Genomic DNA, 11,902 nt, shown 5'->3' on the forward strand with positions numbered 1-11,902 from the left:
ATGACACGACTCGGAGCAGAGTGCTGTCCTTGTCATTGTCAGTGAGGTGTACATGAATCTCTCCTAGAAATACCTCACACAGAACTTAACCACTTGCTGGCAGCAATTTACAGGGACATACATACAATTTACAGGGACATGCATACAATTTACAGGGACACACAGTATCACAAAAGTGAGTCCCATTTTTGAAAATATTTTAATAACAACACTGAAGAAATGACACTTTGCTACAATGTAAAGTAGTGAGTGTACAGTGTAAATTTGCTGTCCCTTCAATATAACTCAACACACAGTCATTAATGACTAAACCGCTGGCAACAAAAGTGAGTACACCCCTAAGTGAAAATGTCCAAATTGGGCCCAATTAACCATTTTCCCTCCCCAGTGTCATGTGACTCGTTAGTGTTACAAGGTCTCAGGTGTCAATGGGGAGCAGGTGTGTTAAATTTGGTGTTATCGCTCTCACTCTCTCATACTGGTCACTGGAAGTTCAACATGGCACCTCATGGCAAAGAACTCTCTGAGGATCTGAAAAAAAGGATTGTTGCTCTACATTTTTGATTGTCTAGGCTATAAGAAGATTGCCAAGACCCTGAAACTGAGATGCAGCATGGTGGCCAAGACCATACAGCGGTTTAACAGGACAGGTTCCACTCAGAACAGGTCTCTCCATGGTCGACCAAAGAAGTTGAGTGCATGTGCTCAGCATCATATCCAGAGGTTAGCTTTGGGAAATAGACGTATGAGTGCTGCCAGCACTGCTGCAGAGGTTGAAGGGGTGGGGGGGTCAGCCTGTCAGTGTTCAGACCATACACCGCACACTGCATTGGTCTGCATGGCTGTCGTCTCAGAAGGAAGCCTCTTCTAAAGATGATGCACAAGAAAACCTGCACACAGTTTGCTGAAGACAAGCAGACTAATGACATGGATTACTGGAACCATGTCCTGTGGTCTGATGAGACCAAGACAAACTTATTTGGTTCAGATGGTATCAAGTATGTGTGGCGGCAACCAGGTGAGGAGTACAAAGACAAGTGTGTCTTGCCTACAGTCAAGCACGGTGGTGGGAGTGTCATGGTCTGGGGCTGCATGAGTGCTGCCGCCACTGGGGAGCTACAGTTCATTGAGGGAACCGTGAATGCCAACATGTACTGTGACATACTGAAGCAGAGCATAATCCCCTCCCTTTGGAGACTGGGTCGCAGGGCAGCAAATTTACACTGTTATAAAAGCTGTACACTCACTGCTTTACATTGTAGCAAAGTATAATTTCTTCAGTGTTGTCACATGGAAAGATATAATAAAATATTTACAAAAATGTGAGGGGTGTACTCACATACTGTACATACAATTTACAGGGACATACATACAATTTGTTTGTCTAGAAAATTACTTAGAACTCCAAAACATGTATTTTCCTAAAGCAGACACCCTGGAGAATAAAATGGCAGCTGTTGCAATTTTTTATGTTTATTAAATGCAAATTTCAGGAAAAAATACACTTAAATGAATTTTATTGCACACACAACACATAGCATTTTAGTGGTAAAATATAAAAAATAATGCTGCACTGAGTAAATAGATACCAAACATGTCAAGATTTAAAATTGCGTGCACCTGTGAAATGGTGATAAACTATGATACCTAACATCGTCAATAGGCCGCACTTTGAAAGGCTTTACAAGTTACCAAGGCTTTGTTCACACCTGAGCCTTTTGGAATCACAATTCCAGAATCACAGCAAGACGTGGAACACGTTTGCGATGTCATTATTTCTTAATGGCACCCCAAATGCAATGTGATTTTGACATGAAAACGCAGCGCCTGGCTCTGTGACAAAATGTTGTACTTGAGCTTCTTTGGAGTGGAGGGAGGCCCATTCAAATGAAAAGTGCCGCTCCAAAAACACACCGCAAAAAAAAGTGTCACTGCAGTACACTTAGATGTGAACAGTGCCTAAAGCCTGGTACACACTTATAGTTTATTTTCATTCATCCCAGTGGGTTGAACGAAAAAAAAAATGACAGCTCCTGTCGGAGCCGTTGTACTAAAGATCCAACGTTAGAACAGTGATCTCCCACGTTGAGCTGTTGTGTTCTGACAAGGGGACTACCCCCAACGCCAGAACACTCCGATCAGCGCTCTAAGTCATTGGTCGGCTGCTGGTGTTCCAGCATGCTCATCCGACAGAAGCCGACCAGCTGACATACATACGGCCCGTGTGTATGGGGCTTAAGAGTTAAACACGGGGTCTAACACTAGAATTATTGCTCTTACTGCAACATTCAGTACCTCTCATATGAGGTGCCATCTCCATGTATATATACTTGCAGGACCTATGTTCACATTTGTGCGTAGGCACGAGAAGATGGGGGTGCTTTAACATTTTTAACATATTATTTATCTTATTTAAATTACCTTTTTTACACTTTTTTATTTTTTTTTTTATTCAACCTTATTGTTATCACAAGGGGTGAACAACATCCCTTGTGATAGCTTTGGGCAGTGACAAGGTGCATCTTATGGAGAGATCCAGGGTCTATTAGACCCCTGATCCCTCTCCTGCCCTCTAAGGCAGGCGATCAAACCAGGACCTGCTTGATCGGCTGCTTCTGTGGCCATACTGCACAGTGAAATACAGCAGTGAAACCAGAAATTATGAAATACTCATTACTCCCAGCTCACTCATTCATCACAGAGGAGATGGATGAACTAATGGTCCTCCATGTCCTCTGTGAGCAACTGACTCGATGGTTAACAGCAGTCCCGGACAGGAGAGCCCGGGAATGGCAGTGGGGATGGGGGTCCCCTTCTGAACCCAGTAAAGTGATGGGGCGGCTGTAGAGCCACACAGATCACTTTTACATGAAAGCTGATCTCTTATGCCGCGCACAGACGGTTGGATTTTCCGACGGGAAATGTTCGATGGGAGCTTGTTGTCAGAAATTCCGACCGTGCATAGGCTCCAACGGACATTTTCTGTCGGAATTTCCGACAAACAAAATTTGAGATCTGGATCTCAAATCTTCCGACAACAAAATCCGTTGTCGTAAATTCCGATTGTGTGTACACAACTCCAACGCACAAAGTTCCACGCATGCTCGGAATCAAGCAGAAGAGCCACACTGGCTATTGAACTTCATTTTTCTCAACTCATCGTACGTGTTGTACGTCACCGCGTTCTTGACGTTCGGAATTTTCAACAAGATTTGTGTGACCTTGTATATGCAAGACAAGTTTGAGCCAACATTCATTGGAAAAAAAATATGGATTTTGTTGTCGGAATGTGCGATCATGTGTACGCGGCATAAATGTGAAAAACAACACCAGGAGGATCAGAGCAGTAACTACGATCCTGACATAACAGTTTCTAGTCCAGGACGTTTATATACATATGGTGGGTGGAAAACTGTTAAATAATAACTCCAGGCATGGCTATTCTGCACATAGACAACTAAGTATAAAATATCCATATCTGGCATTCATCTTTATGGTACATTTCACTTTATTGTGGAAATCCTATTTACCTCCACTTTTCTTCTCACCACTATGGCAGTATTTTGAGTTTTTTTAGTCACAGCTATAGCACCAGAAAGTGCCCAACATAGGAAATACCTGTGTTTGTCACTTGCATCAGAAAAAAACAAGAAAATGATCAGACTTTCTTAAATTTGGCGCAGTTCTTTGTAATCCAGCCACAATCCCAGAAAAGTATCATAAATGTACATGGGTGCTCTCTGCAATGAAAGGTCTTCAGTGCTGGGCTGACAGCCTTCTAGTAGCAAGGGCAGTTTTCTGCCTAAAATCAGATGCATGTGGGTATTTCTAACCACTACTGCATACTATTGACCCCTGAACTTCGCATTACTTACTACTGAACTCTGCATAACTTAGTACTGACCTCTGAAGTCTGCATTACATACTACCAATGTCTGCATTACTTATTATTGACCCTTGCACTACTTACTACTAAAGTCTGCATTACTTACCGCAGACCTCTGAAATCTGTGTTACTTACCCCTGAAATCTGCGTTATATACTACTGATTTCTGAACTCTGCAATACACATTGTTGCCACACCCAAAATTTCCCACAGCAAGCTGAGTTCGCCACCCCATTTTTCTCCTCTAGGTGGCCAAGAAGGGCGAGATGGGAAGGGGCCCTATGATTTCTAATGGCAGCCCTGGGCACATGGCTCCTGGCTACATACATACCACCAGAAATGTGGCTCAAGTATCCTATTGAACTGCCCTCAGTATTTTTGGTGTTTCTGATTAGGAAATTGTTTGATTATAAAGGATTTTTTAAATAACAAACATGTTATACTTATCTGCTTTGTGTAATGGTTTTGCACAGAGCAGCTCCTATCCTCCTCTTCTCGGGGTCCCCCTCTGGCGCTCCTGATTTCTCCTCCTGCTGAGAGCCCCCATAGCAAGCCACTTGCTATGGGGGCACTTGTGCATGCTCGCCGAGCACAGTTTGGCCCCACCCCTGCTCCTTCATGACTTGCTATGGCCAGTTATATCACTTTTACATTCTAGGGAATCTCTGGCTGAAAAAAACAATACCAGGATCATGATTGTAGCCTCAACCATGGTCCCAGTATAGCCACTTTAACCTTAGGCCATTTATAAATGGCCCAAGGACAGATAGTGGCTAAAGAACATCCAACTGGTGAAATTGAATGTTGATTTTAGCCTATCAAAATCAAGCAAGAGTCCCTCTGGTAAATGTTGTAAAGTTTTAATACTGAATCAGGTGCACGAATTTGTATCAGGTAAGGAATGGAGATGCAGGATTCAAGGGTTATCCCACAGATGAGTGAATGGGGTGTTTATGATGCCATAGCGTTCCCTAACCTGTGTCTATACAATGATAGTAGTCTTCATAGAAGTAGTAATATTTAGGTTTGAGCGAGGAATGTGAAATACAAGGTTGCTTTGTTTGGAGTAAGAACCCAAGTGCAGCCTCAAGATTTATTAGGGCTCATGCACACAGAACGTTTTTACAGCTGCTGTTAGGGGCATCTGACATTTTTTTTAACTGCTTCTAAACACCCCTCCATGTTAGCCTATGTGTCCATGTATACATAAAGTGTTAGAGGCGTTTGGAGGCATAAGCATTTAGGGCAGTGATGGTGAACCTTGGCACCCCAGATGTTTTGGAACTACATTTCCTATGATGCTCAGCTACACTGCAGAGTGCGTGAGCATCATGGGAAATGTAGTTCCAAAACATCTGGGGTGCCAAGGTTCGCCATCACCGGTTTAGGGCAGTAGAAAAAAACAGGCCGTGCGTTCAGGAGCAGAGGCTGTTGAGCTGCAAAAATGTCTGACGCTGTTAAGCCACATCAAGCGTTTTTTTTTTTTTTTTTTACATGTAAAAATCAATGGTTCCCTATGAGAGCCCATTGATTTGAATAGAAGTCGCACCAGAAGTCGGATCACGATGATCAGACTTGCAGTGCAATTTGTGCCATGAGGATCTTGAAGAGGAACCCCACGCCAAAATGAAAAAAAAAAAAATAAGCATGGGGTCCCCCCAAAATCCATACCAGACCCTTATCCGAGCATGCAGCCCAGCAGGTCAGGAAAGGGGGGACGAGCGAGCCCCCTCTCCTGGACCATACCAGTCCACATTCCCTCAACATGGGGGGGTGGGTCTTTGGGGCAGGGGTCCCTGCACCCCCCACCCTTAAGCACCTTGTCCCCATGTTGATGAAAAATCGGGAAGAGGCCCTTGTCCCCATTTTTACTCTGGGGGGAGGGGGGATTTTTTCTGCTCTTTAGCTACTCTCCTGAATGCGCCTTTGATGTTTTTTTTTTTTTTTCAGTCTGTAAACAATCCTCTTCTAATACATATGTAAACACCTACATTACACATGGGCTTACATAGAAGTGCTTTTATAGGCTGAAAAAAAACCCCGCCAAAGCCTGTAAAAGCGACATTCTTTAGGCCCAGTGTGCATGAGGCCTTAGAGGTCTCAAAACTTTAGGGTCATCATTTTAGTATAACACCAGAAAAAGTAGTAAGGCCCCATGCACACTGTAACATTCCAAATATGCTATATTTTTTTTCCAGAAATTGGCGGAAAAAATGCCTCTAATGTTGCATATGTATGCGCGTAAATTGCGTTCAGTGTAAATACATTCCATTGGGCAGAAAATTAAATATGTGCAATTAGCAATGTTTAGGTGTGTATGCACATAAAATATGCTGAAACCTGAACTCCGAATACAGGTTTAGAGTATTTTTTTATGCCTCTTAACAATGCACACAAATACGAGCATAAATGCCTGCATACGCATGGCCGCATTCAATAACCTGTAGCTGCATTCTCGGGCATAAAAAGAAAGAGAGCCAAATGGCCTTAGCAGTGGCATTTTTTTATGCCTGTGTGCATGAGGCCTAAAGGTGGATGTTTTTGTTTTAAATGTCCATGCTAATATAGCGGTACCCTCTTGAGGGCTGCTAAGTGTTGAAGTCCGTTTGTCACCCTGCCCAGCCAGGTCAGTTCTCATTCACCCTCAGGCAGAAAACCAGTCTTTGAACTTTGATTTTATTTTTATTGAGGGGAATAAACTTGGTAATGGGGATAGGATATTCCTGAGATACCCAAACTGATTTGCAGATAATATACAGGTGATACTCGAAAAATTAGAATATCGTGAAAAAGTTCATTTATTTCACTAATGCAACTTAAAAGGTGAAACTAATATATGAGATAGACTCATTACATGCAAAGCCGTGATTTGTCATAATTGTGATGATTATTGCTTACAGCTCATGAAAACCCCAAATCCACAATCTCAGAAAATTAGAATATTACATGCAATCAATAAAACAAGGATTGTACATAGATCAAAGAGGAAAAAGAGGACGAGGCGGGGGGTCATCATACAAGCAACACAGGCTACAGAAGATATCCAAGGAAAGCCAAGAAGACACAGAACTAGATGAAAGAAATGAGGAGTCTTTACCTTCCCTGGATTTGACCGAGCTGAAAGATATTTTATTATCGCTGGGAGTGACCTCTCCCGACTGGACCGCTATATAGAGGCTTATGGTGACCGTCTGCTGACACGCATCCACCATCCCAGAAGAGACCCATTCGTTGAGAAGACAACACCCCAAATTCATGTTATCATGCCTCTAATTAGAGGCCGTCTGGTAAGCCTTTAATCTCTTCAAGGTGATGGGCATTCATCACGGTGGAAGTCACAGATTTACTCATACAGCAAAGTCACTTCATACTTTTTATGGACACTTTATGTTTGTTGATGCACCTTAAATTTGATTAGGATAGGCGTTTGCGGTGGTGGGAACCACGCACATATCCCTACAGTGAAGCACTTTCATCATCTAATTTGTTTGATCATGTATGGACAAATAATATGATTTTTGCACTATTTGTTCGGATCACGTATCGCATATATCTATTTAATATTACCAATTTTTGTGTTTTATATATCCAGCGCTGCACTTCTTTTTATACTTATTTTGTGGTGCCCCTTATCAAGGTTATAGTGTATAGCTGCAGGATATCCTTTCACAGGTTGTTATACTCACATAATAATAATTTTTTGCACACCTAGCGCAAATTTTTTCTTTGGAATAACTTACAGTTTAAGTTAAAAAATGCATGCATCAAATAGGACAATCGGCTGCAGCGTTCAGCGTGCTGGTGTCAACCTGCCTGACATGTTTCATCCCAACGGATGTCTTCAGAGGCGTGGCCCTTTGCAGGTGTTATGGCTTAATTAGCCGATTAGAGTGGGACGCTTTGAGCCTAGAATATTGCACCTTTTCACAATATTCTAATTTTCTGAGATTGTGGATTTGGAGTTTTCATGAGCTGTAAGCCATAATCATCACAATTATAACAGATCATCTCATATATTAGTTTCACCTTTTAAGTTGCATTAGTGAAATAAGTGAACTTTTGCACGATATTCTAATTTTTCAAGTATCACCTGTATATGGAACCGACTATATACACCTCCAGCATATACAACTCTAACCTTTAACTCCAGCACATCACTTGCTTGCAGACTATCTCTCCTCAACACCTCCAGCACATCACTTGCTTGCACTTCCTGGACCAGCTAGCACTGATTTGTAGGCCTGACACTGGCTCAGCCAGGCCTACGGTGAATGCCCTTTGCAGGCAAGGACCGCGGTCCCTTTAGTGTAGCAAAAATATAGAAGTCCTTAGTGCTAGCTGTCCACGTGGCTACTGAGCCCAATACCACATTTTCAGGCCCTCATGGCAGCAACTGCCTCTCGCTCCACTGTCCGTGACATCACAATTCATCCTACTAGCTCTGCACCCGTATCAGACTGCACTCTCTCAGTCCTCTCAGGCGTGCCTCCCCAGTCCTCTCCCGACAGTGTGTCACTCACCAGCCCTCTTGGCTGTAACCTGTTGTTCCTCTCCTGGAGACTTTGACTGGCAGTGCTCTCCCACTGTCCTTTCTTGCTCCCGTGCCACCTATCCAGGACACCTCCGTGAGTCGTGAGAAGGGTCCTGTCCGCACCCGAGCCCCAGGTCCAAGGTCACCCGCCATCGCCATCCGTCTGTTTTGAGCGGATCTTGTCAGATAGGATGGCAGGCAGGTGTCAGCGAACACATCGCTGACATCCGCCTGCTCATAGAAGTCAATGGGTGGTCTGCTCAGGTCCGCCTGAAAAACGGACAGGCGGATCATAGCAGGCCGATCTGTAAATCTACAGGCATCCGCAATCTAAAGCCTCATACACACTATGGGACTTCCATCTGACTTTTCCGTGGATTTTTGTCCGAATGGGCGTTGGCCGTGAACTTGTTCTGCATACACACGGCAGAACATTTTCAGCCAACTTTCACCAAATCACATGGTTTTTCAGCTTCTTTACCGCCAGCCTTTGAGAAACTTCTGGTATTGTTGGCTGATGTTTAGCATTGGTTCTGAGCATTCATTCCTGTTTGTACTTTAGACTTTAGTCCGATGGACTTGTGTACACACAATCGGATTATCCTCCATCGGACATTTGTTGCCGAAAAGTTTGAGAGCATGCACAGTGAACATTTGTCCGTTGAAAAAGCAACAACAATTGTCCAATGGAGCATACAGATGTTCGGATTGTCTGATAAAACAGGTCTGTCGGACCGTTATTGTCGAACAGTCCGATCGTGTGTATGGGCCTTAAGACTTACCTATGTAGCCCTGTAAAGAAGAAATTGCTATACATAACTTTTCTGAAGCCGCTCCGGTCTGGTTTCCAGCGGTGGAAGCTGTGTTTTTCGGATCCGCCTGAGAAACCGACAGGCGGATCCGAGCTTTCCGACCGTGTGAAAGGGGCCTAATACTAAAATCTGTAAATCTACAGGCATCCACAATCTAAGATTAACCTATCTAGCCCTGTAAAGAAGAAATCACTATACATACCTTTTCTGAAGCCGCTCCAGTCCGGTCTCCAGCAGCAAGCACTACAAAGAAGAGCACAGGAGGATGACGACTAACAACTGCACCATGAGTTGGCCTGCAGACACACACAATAAACTGATGGTAGATTCTTTATGTGTATCTTGTTCAGGGGAGTTCCCCTGCATTCACGCCAAGAAGATGCTCCCTGGCTGGGGGACAAAATATTGCACACTATGAAGAGAGCGTTTAGGATTGAACACTATCAATGCAAAAGTTGTATTTAGACAGTGAAAGGCAATGGAATGTCGCAAAAAAAGTTGCAACTGCCCGGTTGGTAGCCAGCAAAGTTCTTAGACCAGTTGGGTCTGTAGTTACAGTCCACCCCTTCTTTTTCCTTGGCAGTTACTGGCCAAAAAAGGTACATTGCAAAGGACACGGGCTCCGAGCCTGCTCACACATTGACAATTGCAAAGAAAACAACCAGAGGGAGCTGAAGATATTCCTGCCTAAGAGACCGTATGTATATTTGAACACACAACCATCCTGTCAAGTGACCTTTGTTGCTACTATGCATGGATAAGGTCCCTATAGTGTCATGGAATGTAAGAGGCCTACACTCCCCTTTGAAACGTACTATGCTTTTTATGTGCTTGAAGAATTTCCTCCCCGGGGTAATATTTTTTCAGGAAACTCACTTGACAACAGAGACAGAATGCTTTTTGAGGTACTCTTGGGTGGGGAAGGCTTACAATTCTTAACATACCTCCTTTTCCAGGGGGGTAAGTGTACTAATTCGTGGAGCCCTGGACTACCAGGAATTTGACGGTGTCATAGATACGGAAGGGAGATTTGTCTTCATTCATTGTAGACTTAATACATTGACATGTGTGTTGGCATGCATATACATTCCTCCGCCGTTCACGTCGACGGTGCTACGGCTCCTCCTAACATTTTTGGATGGTAGGCTGGATGTGCTGCTGCTCGTGCTTGGAGATTTCAATTGCTGTCTGGACCAGGTGACGGATAGACACCCTAGCCCTAGACCCTCTACCCTCTCTAGGAGTACTCCCCTGACGCTGTTTACATGTTTTTCCAAGACACATGGCTGTCTGTCTAGAATTGACCTGGAGGTCGGAAACTTGAGCATGCTCCCGTTTGTAGCTGATGTAATACATAGACCCCGTAGTGTATTGGATCACTCTCCCTTGGTGATCCAGGTCCTAGTGGCACCGCCATTCACATTGCCCAAAGCCACCTGGAAATGTAATGCCTACTGGCTGAAATTATTTCGCTCACATGAGGGGATAGTGAGGAGCATGCGGGAATTCTTCGACACACAGGATCAGGATTCCTCTAGGGTAGAACAATGGGATGCCTTTTAAGCTTATTTACGGGGGAATATTGATAAGAGAAATTAACAAGGTAAAACATGAATCATCCGCCCTCAAGGTGGAAGTGGAAGCACGGGTCCAGGCAATGGAACAAGAATACATTGCCAGGCCTTCAGATTCAACCAGCTTCAGATTCACACCTGCTCTCCTCGGCTGAGAAGAAGAGGTTTTTTATAAAGCAGGCGTTCTTTGAGGAGGGTGAGAAAACCGGTCGCCTTCTGGCGAGGATTGCAACTCCCACCAACGCTCTCCTGCAATAGGAGCTATTAGATCTCATTAGCGGGTAATTTGGTGAGTCAGCCTGAATTGATCATGCAGGAGCTAACTGGCTTTTATGAGACTTTATACAGTCCTGGCACAGCATATACCCAAGAAGGCTTGGATCTATACCTGAGCCATATTGACTTCCCTGAACTGTCCGAATGTCAACAAGCACAGTTGGAAGCCCCGCTCACAGTAGAAGAGTTGCAGGAGGCAGTTGGAGCCTTCCCCAACTGCAAGGCCCCGGGGAAGGACGGGATACCCATAGAGGTGTACAAACATTACTCCGAGGAGCTGCTGCCACAGCTCTTAAATGTTTTCAATGAAGCTAGAGAAAGAGCTGCCCTCCCCTCCTCCATGTCCAAAGCAAATATAGTCTTACTGCTCAAACTGGGCAAGGACCCAGTAGACCCTGGGGCATACCGCCCAATCTCGTTGCTTCAAAGCGACATTAAGATATTAGCAAAAGTACTGGCAATACGGATGAACGGAGTGCTAACATCTATTGTGCATGATGACCAAGCTCGCTTCATGCCCAATAAATCAACCGCAGTCAATCTGAGGAGACTGTTCCTCAATATCCAATCACGGGCAGACAACATGGGCAGTAGAGCGCTGCTGTCATTAGACGCCACAAAGGCGTTTGACAGCATAGACTGGAACTACCTTTGGTCAATTTTGCTGCGATTTGGCTTCGGTCCAAACTATATCTCCTGGGTAAAGCTCCAACCGCAGGCAGCCATTAGGAGCTTTGGCTCCTTGTCATGGAACTTTGCGCTGAGGAGGGGAACGAGACAGGGTTGCCCCCTGTCCCCCCTCCTCTTTGCGCTCACAATTGAG

This window comes from Aquarana catesbeiana, linkage group LG07 (assembly GCF_042186555.1).
Source record: "Aquarana catesbeiana isolate 2022-GZ linkage group LG07, ASM4218655v1, whole genome shotgun sequence".
NCBI lineage: Eukaryota > Metazoa > Chordata > Amphibia > Anura > Ranidae > Aquarana > Aquarana catesbeiana.